Raw genomic sequence first — 15,106 nt, forward strand, 5'->3', positions numbered from 1 at the left:
TGAGGGTGAGTAATTAATGACAGTAAAAAATTTCATTTTTGGCTGAACTATCCCTTTAACAACTAGTTGTTTTTTTGTTTGTTTTTTACAATGAATGCTTTTGCAGCAAAAGTAGGCTACCGGTAAAGCAAGGAACTGCACTTAAAACACACTTTTTCTGAATATATATAATCAAGATTTAAACATTAGGATGAGATTAGTGACAAGACTTGTCTGGGCAAAGTTACATCTCGTCTTTCAACTACTATCGCGACCATATAAAGCAAGTAGGCTAAACCTGGTATGCATGGAGCAAGCGCGACCTACGGGAATTACGTCAATATTGCAACCGGAAGTTCCTTTAGCTAAACAATAGTGATGATGCTAAACTTTACGGCTAAGTTGTTGTTTTTTTGGAACAGAATTAATATACACCATTCAAAAGTTTGAGGTCAATACGATTTTTTTAAACAAAGAAATGAATGCTATTGTTCAGCAAGGAAGCATTAAACGGATCAAAATGTAAAAAAAATGTTATGTTATTAAATATTTATATTTTAAATAAACGCTGTTCTTTTGAACTTTCTATTCATCAAAGAATCCTGGGGGGGGGGGGGGGGATCAGGATTTCCACCAATAAATAATGTAAGCAGAATTTTTTTTTTTTTCAAGATTGCTAATAATCAGAAATGTTTCTTTAGCAGCAAATCAGAATATTAGAATGATTTCTGAAGGATCATGTCTCGCTGAAGACTGGAGTAGCCTAATGTATTGCCATGACAGGAAATATCATGTTAAATTGTATTAATATTTCACTGTATTTTTTATGAAAAGATTTCATTCAAAAACATTCAAAAATCTTGCTATAATGAAAATTTAAGCTTCACATTTTTGTTTTTAAACCTCTGGAATACCTTGCCCAAATACAGACGTAGGCCTACATTGTAAATGTGTTCAGATTGAACATTCAAATGTATCCTCATCACAATCTCCAGATTCTGTTGAAAGCAACCTGTCATGCAGGATGAAAGTTTGGGAATTCCCCTGCTCCAGCTCATTAGGACCCCCTGGATGAGCAGGTAATCAGGTGAGAAAAACAATAACATGTCCACCCTATTTTGTCAAAGGAAATGAAGCAGAGCTGCTCAAATGAGCGGTTTATATAGAAAACATGAGGCTGCAGGGGAAATCGCGAAGAAATCTATGAAGAAAGTAAAGTACTCAGTGTCTTTGTGTTGCTTTGAAAAGCAGTATGGTACTATTTGCTCTCTCTCCCACATTACTGAACTCTCTCTACAGTCAGAAGTGAGCTGAATGCATTTAGAAAGCACTAGAATGATTTTGCAAACTGAGTTCAGGTATTATTTTCTTTCATTGTTATTTTAAACTGCAGAGTGCATTAGTAGCAAGAATGTGCTGTTCTTTCTCTGAACATCCCTCATAACATTTACACCACATGCCGATCTATTTCTTTGTTGGGAACGTTTTATTGTTGTCCTTCACTTACAGGTGGCCACAGAAAGGAATCAGAGATGCTGGGTCACAATCAGCAGAAATCACCGACACACAATGTTTTTTTTCTATACTGTATATATTTTTCTTTTCTTTTTATCCACTCGCAACAAATCCTTAGAAGCTTGTGAACAGTTTTGTAGTGGCTGTGTGCAAGTTCTTCACAAGCCGACCTTGCAAAGGTCATTTTAATCATTAAACCAAACATTTTATTGAGTGATAGGCAGTGGTTTAATTAGTGACATTATTACCGGTAATAGATTTGCTATCCGGCGTCTCCTCAACCTGCTTCGCTTAGTGTTTGTACATGCGGAAAAGGTGAAAAAACATATATTACATTGTCTAGTTTTCTCCCTGAATAATTCTTGATGCAGCAGGAATGACTTACAATGGTGACATTTTTCACAATAATAACAAAAAAATCCAAACACTGCCTTAACTCACTATAGCAATTTCTCCTAATATGGTGTCTAAACAAAACTGTTACCCAGATAAGGGTAACTGATGCCAGTTTCACATTCTCTATCAAATGTGCAAAGGTCTGGTTCCGGAAGTAAAAAACTCCATTCATTTTCATAGAGAAATTGATTTTGAATGATAATTTACTGTGAGCTATGGGGTCGTATGGTATTTGCTTCTGTTAAAGCCGTCAGCTTGCATTATTTCAGCTTATAACAAAGAGTGATTAGCTGGTGAAGTGGATTTACTTATTGTAGAGTTAACGAAAGTTAGTTTGAGCTTTGTAATGTTTGAAGCAGATGTCGTAACAAATGTTAGCTGACTAGGAAGATTTTAAAACAGCAGTTCATTCATAAATCCGTAAGATCTTACCTTCAGTGGAAATACAAACCCGGAAGACAGAACACAATGAGCAGCGCTGAAAAGAGGTTTTTAGATTTTTTAATCAGGTTTTCAATTTTTTTAAAGATTTTTTTAGCTATTGGAGCAAATGGAAATTCAAACATTATATTTGCTGTCATCTCCCGTTCACCGCTTTAGAAGTTTACCCATCTATGGCGACTTTTGCTTCTGAGAGCCCCGGAAATGTGAAAAGAGTCCATTATAACAATGCAGTGCATCTCCCAGGCCTCAAGCACTACAGAAAATGAACACATTGGGGGACAAAAAAACCAAGAAAACCAAAAGTGTTATTGTGTGTTGGCATCTCATTAGAGCACAAGCAGATGATGTTTAGCTGCTCAGTGTGTCTGAAGCGTGAACAGCGTGTGTGGCAGCCGGGCATCCACTTCTCCTTCATTATTTTGGCCACTCTGTAGACATAAAAGTGCTAACGGTACAGTTGGCTGCCATGGCAACAGATGCGCTCAGTGTTATCTTGGGGCAGAGATGTGAGCAAAAGCCCCAATTGGTGCCTTTTCTCTATGCAAATAATTCAGCTTTGCATCAAAGCCATGTGTTTTAATTATTCTCCACTTAAGCTGACAGCCTCACGAGCCTCAGCTCTGAATGATATTGCTCTCAAGAGCCACGAGGTTTGGATGAAACCTTTTGTTGTTGTGTTTTGCTAAATGTGTGTTACTATCTGATAAAGGACAACAGGAATGCATCTTTAAAGGAAGAGTTCACCAAAAATGTTAAATCGTTTACTCACCCTTATGTTGTTCCAAACCTGTTTCAATTTCATTTATATTCTGGTATTTATATTAGTCTAGCAGGAGAAATAGGTTCCCATGTACCCGCTTGGCAGTTTTTTTGGGAGCCTAATGGTGTTTAGTTAAGAATTATTGATGTTGCAGCGGTCAACTAATGTCCAATAAGGTTCGTTTGGCGGCCATCTTGAAGTGATGTCAATGCTAGTGGCGAAAAATACAGATTTTCATATCTCCTGAACCACACAACATACAAAGACAAATTAACCCACTTTTTCATATAATTATGACACCAGGAATCAATTGGAAAGGTCATGGACATGGTACAACCACTCTTTATTGGTGAAAAAAAACCCAAATTTTAGGCTCATAACAATGTAACTTTTGCTATTTTGTTTCGCAATAGTTTCCTGCATTAGTCTTGTTTTTCATAGACCCATGAATGTGGCGTCAAATCATACAGATTATTGAGGAGAGGTATGCTATATTTTATAAGTGAGCAAAAAATTGTCTGGCCTCCGTTACACTCACCTCCCTAAACCTCACTGCCGTCCGGGTCATTCACCTTCCTAAACCTCACTGCCGTCCGGGTCATTCACCTCCCTAAACCTCACTGCCGTCCGGGTCATTCACCTCCCTAAACCTCACTGCCGTCCGGGTCATTCACCTCCCTAAACCTCACTGCCGTCCGGGTCATTCACCTCCCTAAACCTCACTGCCGTCCGGGTCATTCACCTCCCTAAACCTCACTGCCGTCCGGGTCATTCACCTCCCTAAACCTCACTGCCGTCCGGGTCATTCACCTTCCTAAACCTCACTGCCGTCCGGGTCATTCACCTCACTGCCGTCCGGGTCATTCACCTCCCTGAACCTCACTGCCATCCAGGTCCTTCACCTCCCCAAACCTCACTGCCGTCCGGGTCATTCACCTCCCCAAACCTCACTGCCGTCCGGGTCATTCACCTCCCTAAACCTCACTGCCGTCAGGGTCATTCACCTCCCTAAACCTCACTGCCGTCCGGGTCATTCACCTCCCTAAACCTCACTGCCGTCCGGGTCATTCACCTCCCCAAACCTCACTGCCGTCCGGGTCATTCACCTCCCCAAACCTCACTGCCGTCCGGGTCATTCACCTCCCCAAACCTCACTGCCGTCCGGGTCATTCACCTCCCTAAACCTCACTGCCGTCATTCATCTCCCCAAACCTCACTGCCGTCCGGGTCATTCACCTCCCCAAACCTCACTGCCGTCCGGGTCATTCACCTTCCTAAACCTCACTGCCGTCCGGGTCATTCACCTCCCTAAACCTCACTGCCGTCATTCACCTCCTTAAACCTCACTGCCGTCCGGGTCATTCACCTCCCTAAACCTCACTGCCGTCCGGGTCATTCACCTCCCTAAACCTCACTGCCGTCCGGGTCATTCACCTCCCTAAACCTCACTGCCGTCCGGGTCATTCACCTCCCCAAACCTCACTGCCGTCCGGGTCATTCACCTCCCCAAACCTCACTGCCGTCCGGGTCATTCACCTCCCTAAACCTCACTGCCGTCATTCATCTCCCCAAACCTCACTGCCGTCCGGGTCATTCACCTCCCTAAACCTCACTGCCGTCCGGGTCATTCACCTCCCCAAACCTCACTGCCGTCCGGGTCATTCACCTCCCCAAACCTCACTGCCGTCCGGGTCATTCACCTCCCTAAACCTCACTGCCGTCATTCATCTCCCCAAACCTCACTGCCGTCCGGGTCATTCACCTCCCCAAACCTCACTGCCGTCATTCACCTCCCCAAACCTCACTGCCGTCCGGGTCATTCACCTCCCTAAACCTCACTGCCGTCATTCATCTCCCCAAACCTCACTGCCGTCCGGGTCATTCACCTCCCCAAACCTCACTGCCGTCCGGGTCATTCACCTCCCCAAACCTCACTGCCGTCCGGGTCATTCACCTCCCCTTAACCTCACTGCCGTCCGGGTCATTCACCTCCCCAAACCTCACTGCCGTCCGGGTCATTCACCTCCCCTTAACCTCACTGCCGTCCGGGTCATTCACCTCCCTAAACCTCACTCCCGTTCGGGTCAGGGCACCATTTGTACCAGCGTTTACTGCATGTGAGGCGGGCGCTGAAGTGAGGCCAGGGGAGTGAGGTCTTACTCACACAGCTCTTGCTAGCTGGTCTCCATTACACATGCCTGTAAAATAACAGTCAAAGATTAAAATATACAGAATGAAGGTAGGCCTATGAATTTATGTTTTACTTATTTTACGTATTTTTCTGTCAATATATAAAAAAATGACTTTTCTTAAATAAAATGAATCATTAGTTTAATCAAGAACCAGACGTGAAACCCGTGACACAGAAGTTTTGCGATTAGTTTTGACCTCTAGATCGCCACAGCGTTCACTATGTTGAAACCCTTCTTTTACATTACAGTCGGCAGCTATTTTTAATATGACTTTTGTAATCTATTTTAGAGCGTTTTAGAGCCAAGTCAAAAGACTTGGAATATGGCATACAACTCGTATGGGCATCTTTTATGGTACTTTTTAATGCTGGCTGCTATACTTTTATTTTGGATCTTAGCAGCCCCACAGTCCTCTTACAGTCCATTCACTTTCATGAAATGAAAAATAGCGGCCATGATATTCTTTAAATTCACCTTCGACAAAAGAGAGAAAATCATATGGTTTTAGGACAACATGAGGGTGAGTAAATTGTTTCTTGACTTGAACAACTTACTGTCTTACATTTTTGCTCCCTGGAGAAACTATAGTACACTTGCTATTTACTTAATTACCATATATCTTTCTCTTTCAAATACAGATGAAAAGGTTAAATTCTGCTTTGTTGCAAGGCATCATGCCTCTAATTGCAGTAAAAGGCTGATTTTCACTTTGGGACCATGTTTATCTGAAAGTTTCACAGTGGTTGCTATGGAAATGTGTGTTGAGAAGGGAAGTTGTCCTAGTTAGTGCACCGTTTGTGTTGGCAGTGATCCGTAGGAGGTATCAGAATGATGCTCCTGTCATATCATTAATTCTCCTTGATACATTTCCAACAACAGCACAGGTCATCACACAATAACTAGAGTGCTATTATAATAAAAAAATCATAATTTTCCCATTTGCTTCTAAGAGGGTTGCACAGTTAAACACTCTCCACCCACTCTACAGATTGTTCTCTCACCTCTCTGCCTCTTTTAAAAAGGTAAAAATGTCAATGATTCTAAAGTCACGTCAGACATTTGCAAATGAGCCGGTTTGATCTAACCAGGCATTACGTGACAGCAGACTGTACGTGTGCCTGGTTACAGCATGAAAATAATTGGGAAAACCATCTCAGAATTGGCATTTTCACCAATATACATAAAAAACAGATAAAACTCTGGTTTTGAGATGAGTTGATTTCTCTGGTTGCTGTAGTGCACTAAACCCAAATTGATCACGCTGTATTACACCCTATTAGATTTCATGTGTCATTGCCTTATGGCAATAAAACTGAATGGAGACGATTTCCGCCTTTAAGGTAGCATCTTATTTAATTGGTTTCTTGAAACTTCTAATCACCTCCTAGAATTTTACTGAGGTAATGATGTGTCAATTATATTTTTGTGCTTAGATGTGCTTTCACGACTTTTCATACATTTTTACCGATCATTTACACGTCAATGGCATTTTAGGGGCCTGAAAATGCAACCTTCTGAAAACGGGTTATTAAGTGCAATTTTTTTTAAATGATACCGTGTAAACTACAAAAACGTTAATTTGTGGAAACAGTGATGTCATGTGCATGCGTATTATATGTTCAGTCTATGTTTCTTTACAAAGTGACATCGCCAACTACTGGCCTGGCATGAATAATAGTACAGCGTTTTTAGTCATTTCCGCGGATCCGTGTGAATTCAAGGAAAACGCAAAGGATACACTTCTCTGTTTTTAGTACATCATTGTCATGTAAACACCCTTCAAAACGTTGTGGGATTAGTTTCTACACTGTAAAAAAATATTGTTGGTTTAACATACAAAAGTAAGTTACCTAGTTGCCTTAAAAATGTGAGTTCATTGAAATTAAACAATTGAGTTAATGCAATGAAGGAGATTGGTTTAATCAATAGAAACTCAAAATATTGTGTTATCTGAACTACATTAATTATCTAAGTTGATTTGACAAAGGAAAATAAGTTGTGATTACAAATAATGAAAATATTTTTTACAGTGTAGGTACAAGATATTATAATGTGCTAAATCACATTTAAAACTTGTATTGACCTTATTATAAAGTGCCATCATGGTCTCAGAATTTGAAATGTACACTAGAAAAAGCATGAACATGCAATTTTTTACATCATGAACTTCAAAATACTTTAAGGTACAGTACCATATACTGTAAATATCATGGTATATGAATATGGTAATACTACCATGTTGGGTGAATTCAGGTTTATTAGAATACTTCTTTGTCAATGAGATGACTGGGAAAAATGTCCCAATCAACCTGAAGTCACCCTATATACTGTATCAAAATACCATGGTATGATCAGATATGGTATTATAATCAGATACCATCATAGTGCTTTTTGTAAGGGTAAAAATCACACTATGAAGCCAAAACAAAAACTCTTTGCAAATCTAAGCTGAACATACAGTACATCATTATACAGATGTCAGAGGTTGAGCGAGTTATCAGCGTAAGAGTTTTTAATTGGATTTGATCAAACAGAAGATTAATTTGATTCACACTCATGCTTTCTCTGTGTGCTTGATTGAAATGTGACATCATAACCCCGTTTGCTTTGATCCACAGGACGATGTCCTGTCAAAGAATTTGGAAGAATTCTTTCATCTCTAAACAAACAGGCTAAACTCATTGTCAACAATATAGCATTACAAATTATTACAAATATTTTACTAATATTAATTTACTATATAAATTGTTCCAATATACAGTAGAATATGATCATACAGAAAAAGGCATGTACTTTATAAGTACTAATAAACAGACAATATGCATGCTAATAAGCAACTAGTGAGAATTGGACCCTAAACTAAAGTGTTACCAATATTTTAAATGAATGTTTTTTTTGTTTTTTTTAGATTTAAGGATTTTTTGTCTTGTGTTTTTTTTTCATGCAACCCCATTTCCAGAATTTTTTTTTGTAAAATGCAATAAAATCTGTGATTTGTTAATTCACTCAAACCTTTATTTAACTGTTAAAAGTATAAAGAAAATATTTCCAATGTTTTCACTGACCAATTTAATTGTGTTTTTGATGGGTGCAACACACTCCAAAAAAGTTGGAACTCAGTCGAAAAAGTTTGTGTTGTAAAATACTAGTGAGAAATTACAATTGTAGTGATTAAATATGCACTTGGTTATCAATATACTCTCTCTATACTGCTGTAGACACAGTTACACTGCCTCAGAAGTCAGTTTCGTGAGGTATACCTTCGTGCGCAGGCAACAAATCAGCTGCATACGTTCTCAGACACAGTCCCTGACTTGATCTGAAAGGGAAGCTTGACACAGGTTCTCCTAATGATTGGTAATTGAGTTGTAAAACAGATGTAATTATGTCACAACATGTGCTGAAGGGGGTGACTCACCTCTTCACTGCCTTTAAAAAATACCTCTTGAATTGAATCAGGGATCCATAAAGCCACTGGACATAATGAATTAAATTCCACCTTCATTCTCTGCCTGCACTGTTGCTAAAACACATGTCTCCCAGAGCCAATTACAGTCACATTCAGTGCTCCCTTCAACCCTAAAGCCTGTTTTCATCCTAATGAAGACGAGCAGAGGGTCGTACAGGTAGACTTTTGACATGTTATCTCTAATTCTTAGATTCTCAGTGTCTCAGAAAATACTATTTTTATGTTTAATTATTTCTGCTATAAAATGTTCTATTAAATAAAATATCACTGTGCAAAACAACTCAATTATATACAGTAAGTTAAAAACTTAAGATTAATAAACTAAACAATTAATATATAATTTAAGAATTAATATACACTCTAAAAATGCTGGGTTGTTTCAACCCATGTTTGAGTCAAATATGGACAAACCCAACCGTTGGTTTAAATTTTTTAATTACATTTTCAAACCAACGGTTGGGTTTGTCCATATTTGACCCAAACATGGGTTGAAACAACCCAGCGTTGTCTACATTTATTCTTATATTATACTGTACATGCCTTAATCTAAACATAACTACTACCTTACTATTAATAAGCAGTAGTTAGGAGTTTATTGGGACAAAAGACATAGTTAATAGTGAGAATTGGACCCTTTTCTAAAGTGTGACCAAAATATTAATATAGTATAATAGTATAACAAGCTTGAAAACTTCTAAACAAGGTGATGCAAGGCTCAAAAATGTATTCACTGGTTGAGAGAAACAAACAAACTGATGACCAGCTATGGGTGATTTTTATTAATTATAAAAAAATAACCATTTTTATTAAATAGTTATTAATTTAAACTAAATATGAACTAGTTTAGCTAGCTATGTCACTAAAGTCCCACCAGCACGGCTCTCCTGTCTTAAGCGTGGTTAGCTAACCCTCCTGATATTGAAAATGAGCACAAAAATTATACGTGGGAGTACCTACAGTTTTTCCAAATATTTAAAATTACTACATAACATCGGTTCATTCCACCATAAAAGACTCATCATCCAAGCTCACCTTTGCTTGATGATCCCTCATGTGCACTTTCTACAGAATCTGTGTTTGTGACTCTGTCCCTTAGGAAGCTCTGATAACACATGGTGACATACTCTTGGCATGATAGCTGTAAAACAGGGTAACAAAACATGGATTGCCAGCACTGTTGCCATAGTAACCCCACAGCCGCTCACGCTTCAGCAACAGCCTGTGCCGGGAAGATGAGGCCGTGTTTATTTTTTTATTGTGGCTCAGTGAGTCTCCCACACAAAGCATGAAGCATGTGTCTCGCAGACATGTATTCTGTGATTTTTTTTCACCCCCCCTTGTCTTTATTTTGACTTACCGTGACAGATAGTGTAATGTAGTCATGCAAGAGCCAGATTAGACTCGGTTTCCGTTCATGTATTATCTAAAGATCGTTCTGCTGTCTTCTGTTACATAATTTTGCACCAACAATAAAGTTTATAGCTCAGAGTTTGTCTTGAAAAAGGTCATGCAAGTCTTCACTGTGGAGCAGCTAATCCAAATCTGAACACTAACGGTGTATATGGGAGATATAAGCTGTTACGAAACCTAGTGTGCTGCCTACGGAGGCAGTATTTTAAGAAAGCAAAGGTGCACTTGTGACTCGTAGCTTGTTGCAAAAAGTTGGCAACTTAAAGGCAGGGTAGGCGATTTGTTCCAGAAATGTTTTTTTTTTTTTTGTTATGCTGGTTGAAAGTCTCTTCACTTCTTAACAGCAATCACTAAGGTAAATGGTCTAGATGTATTTATATGTATATATATCGTATGTGGAAGGCATATGACCATAAAATGTTCATCCAATCATTGCATTCGAACCGAATGCAAAGATAGGATGCCCTAACTACCTGTCAACACATGTATTTCCATACCTCCACGCACCTGCTCACGCAGACATCACACACGTCATCAGCGCGTTTCAGAGTTAGGGGCCGTTCACACAGAACGTGTTTTTCCATTCCACTGTTTATCAATGTAAACACACGCGGCTATACGGACATGTGATGTTTCGCGCATGACACTGCGTTTTTTAAAAACACGGCGCTAAAGTTAAAAGAAGTCAAAAAAAAATTTACATTGCGTTTTTTCCCCCATTCCACTGCCCGTCCCTTAAGCCCCTGTCACACAGCGCGTTGATCCCGTGAAATTGCCAAAATGCCTTCTGTGTGAACGCAAACACGCCGGCATCAATCCCGGGTTGGGGACCTCGTAACATTGCCGGGATCAGACCCGTAACGCGTGTGTGTGCAAATGCCAGGACCAATGCCGTAAGGGGTGTGTCGTAGTGATGACGCACGTGCCATCGCGTGACTCTAGAAAGTTTGTGTTCGTCATCAACAAAGAAAGAACGAAAAAATGTCTGCAAACTGGAACGAAGCAGAGACCAGGAGCTCCTACTTACTATCCGCGCTGAAGCGGAGATCGTTCGCCAGCTTTGTGGAACGGTACGCGATGCGTTAGTGTACATGTTTTCGACGCGTACGTTACACGTCTCATCCTGACGTCACATGTCTTTACGGGATCTTACCGGCATGTGTGTGAACGCACTCACAGATCCCGGAAAATCACTGGCAGTGTGAATGAACCAAAATCAAACGATCCCGGGACAAATCCCGGGTCACATTATCTGTGTATTTTCCGGAATCTCTGTGTGAAAGGGTCTTTAGACAGACGTTAGTCACCGAGAGAACTAACAGCAGCCTTTTACAGTTCCAGTCGAGCCAGTGGACAGCAATTTTCATACTTTGGATTCATACATTCAGAGCTCTTTCTGTGCTTACTTTTCCCAAGCCATTCTTATATGATTTTGCTTTGTGCTTCAGGTCATTGATCTACTAGAAAGTGGATATTCACCAGTCGACAACTGATACTGGTTCTACTGTTAAGAGTTAGATGCAAACTTCTCAATACCCCTCTTAAAAACGGACCTTTAAAATAATGCTGCCACTGCTTTACTTGGTATTTTGGAGAGTATTACCTAACTGTTGACTACATATGGTACATAACACTTTTCGTTTTCAGGCCAAAGAGCTCAACTTTAGAATTAGCTCACATGGCTTTTTGCAAACTCCAGCCGCCCACCCATAGGTCTTCATGCCGTAACCCTCTTTGCCACTTTGGAGCTGCACCAATTCGCTGAGCTAAGATGAGAATCACATGGAACTGCGGTTTGCCACACTACTTGAGACTCTGACATCTCTAGCTTTTGTTCCTCTCGTTCTAAAACCAATGCAGCTCTCAGCGGGACGCTTTAGCCTTCCTGTCTGAAATATTGCTCCCTTTCTATCTCGTCTTCTGTAGTGTAGAAAGAAAATTGCTGCTCCAAATTGACTTGCAGTTGCTGCTCAGGTCACCGTGCCACCGCTTCAACCTCCGCAAGTTTGGGTTCCACCATCGCACCTTCTGTATTGTTCCTCCCTCCTGTAGACCCATTGGTCCCCACTGCTCGATTCTTATTTCTGTTCCTCCACCTACTGTGAACGCCTGAAGTGATACCAATTCCCTCTTATGTTTTGCCCTCTGTGACCTTGGTTGCCATGGTACTCACCACGTTTCTTTTCCACATACAGTCAGCTATAGATCGACATCAGGTAAGTCCAGTTCTCACTATCCCAGTTACAGCCCACAGTGAGGTATTTACAGCCCACTGTGAAGTTTATCTAGCATAATCCTTTCTAAAACTGTGAATTAAAATGAATAAAAGTCTAATTATCTTTCGTTTTTGTGCATTCATATTTATTTATTGCCACTGAGGTTATAAATGTTAGATTATAATGGTTTTTCATTCGTGAAAACATCTGTATTTTACTGTAATTTGTCACTTGTCAAATATTGACGGTAGCAAAACCAATAGCATTTGAGTGCAGACTGTCAAGGAGACGCATTTCATTGGTTAGGCCCACTAAACGAACACTAGAGGCCACACCACAAGATATCCGGGCCGATTTCTCCCCTTCCGACAATCCTAAGTGAAGTCCCGATTATCTCGATGATACTATTATTTTATCAGATTCTCCTGTGGTGTAAGGTGTGTTAAACTTAAAGGGGTCATGACATGAGTTTTTTTATTTTATTATTATGTTCCCTTAGGTGCAAATATAGTATTACTATAGTTTTTTTTACAAAAAACTTTTAAAATGTAGTGATTTATGACCTTTTCCCACCCTGTTTCTCCTCCTCTGATTCACACAGTTTGTTTTGGGGGTGTTTCCCCTTTAAGAGTTCAGTGTTAACGCCCACTGTTATGATTGGCTAACGTCAGTGCCTATGCATCGATTATTAACGCCCCCAGCCAGAACATTTGCGGATTCAGCGTATTTAAAAAGTAGTTTAAAGTTTTAAACACATTACTTACAGTTTGCGTCGTCGTTGTTGAGCCCGCGGCGCGACAACGATACGAAAGAGCGTAGTTGCCTTGCGCTTAAAGCGTAGTTGCCTTGTGCTGGAGGCGGTCATATGCAAACGCTGGTACGTCACTTCGTACCGTGACGTCACTTCTTACCATGGATCCAGAACGAGCTGTATTTAGAGCTTGATTAAATAAATGATTCGTTTATAATGGGGAGGACGTCTTAAGCTATGAAACTTGCAGGACGTTTTAATGGTACAAAGACCTCTTATATACCAAAAGATCAAGGCAAATTTGGTTTCTCATGTCATGACCCCTTTAAGAGTGACCAAAACTGCTCGGAAGAACGTCGGAGTTGTCCCGATCGCGAATCGTGAATAAAGAACATGTTGAATATTTCCGCTAAATCCTAATGTGTGGGGGGAACCCCGAGGACAAACGCATAACAACATGTAAATTCCATGCTCCCGCAGTCTTCATAACTTCACCCACACTTCTTCACATCGTGGCATACCACACACTATAGGAGCAAAACTGTTAAATCATAGATTTTTTTGTCTTCATGTTTGGGGTCTCTCACATTTTGAAAATCTTATAAGATTTTAAATATCTTTTGGTGTGGCCCCAGCTTTAGAAGAGTTTTCTTCCCGACCCGACCGATTCCGCTAAATCCCACTAAAATCCGGATCGGGTGCAGACCTCTAGAACACGCCCCCTTCACTGAACGAGTCAGAGATTTGAGTCTTCACAAATTCAATGATCTCAGACCTCAGAATGATCGAGACGCTTTGGCTTGGTTGCATAGCACCACATCCAGTGTAGACAGCGTCACTGATTATAATGGGTTCTTTTTCGCTCAAGTCTGGTGTAGACACTGTCACTGCGATTATTAAAAATATACACATTTAAATGTTCTATGCAACATATATTTCATGATTATTTCTGTATCATGTTTCAGCGCACTCGATTTTACATCAAGCGCCATTTACTTCAGACATAAAGTGAACTTCAGTGAACTCTGTTAAATAACTCTGTTTTTATTCAAACAGTAAACAGTATCATCGCACACCTAACAATAAACTATATAACTCATTTAAAGTTGACTGGAAACTTCCCTTTTGTAGGGATCATTTCTTGCATTGACAACAATAATACAACCGGGCTGCTAGATTAACAATAATCTATCAAATAACATGAAGCATTCTTAAAAAGCACCGTCCGGAGTCTTGATCCTCAGCCACTGCAGGAATAAAGCCCAATGTATTCATTCATGAGTCCAACATAATTCATTTAGAGCCTTCCTGTGGCTCATCTAATCAGTCAGACATTCAGTGTTAATGCACTGACACGGCTCTGGCTCATGGGAGACACTTGATAAACATGCCTCACGGATACCAATAAGCTGTTGTTTAAATATGAAGCGAATGGAATAAAGCATTATAATACGTTACCTCAAATCTACTATAGCCTTGAATATGCCGTCATTTTTGTTTCAGTATGGTTCAAGAAATTTAGTTTTACATTTTCTTAGCAGACCTGGAGCCAGTCTCAGCCTCAGGCGGCATGCCCACGTACCGCCCACAAACCATTCCTGAACCATCTGAACATGTTGCACACAAAACACGGAAAGAGCTTTCTCAAAACGTCAAGCTTCAAGCTTCGTCCGTGGAGCACAAACGGAAAATTTTCGTTCGAAATACTTTTCAGTGCAGTTACAATAGGGACTTAGGCCTTCAAACTTCAAAAGTTTTGATCAAAGTTGTCTCGACGTGTGTTATATTCAAGTCTTCTAAAGTATACGATAGCTGAACTGAATTTTTTTTATTTGAGGCATTGTTCATCTTCCAATCCAGTGGGCTGTTAACAATTATGACTTGATCATAAACACAAAACTCATAAACCAAATCAGTCCAAATTATTCAAAACAGTGCAAAGTACCAGTGTTCAAAAGATTCAATCCAACAAAA

The sequence above is a fragment of the Phoxinus phoxinus genome (assembly GCF_949152265.1).
Source record: "Phoxinus phoxinus genome assembly, chromosome: 18".
NCBI classification, from domain to species: Eukaryota; Metazoa; Chordata; class Actinopteri; order Cypriniformes; family Leuciscidae; genus Phoxinus; species Phoxinus phoxinus.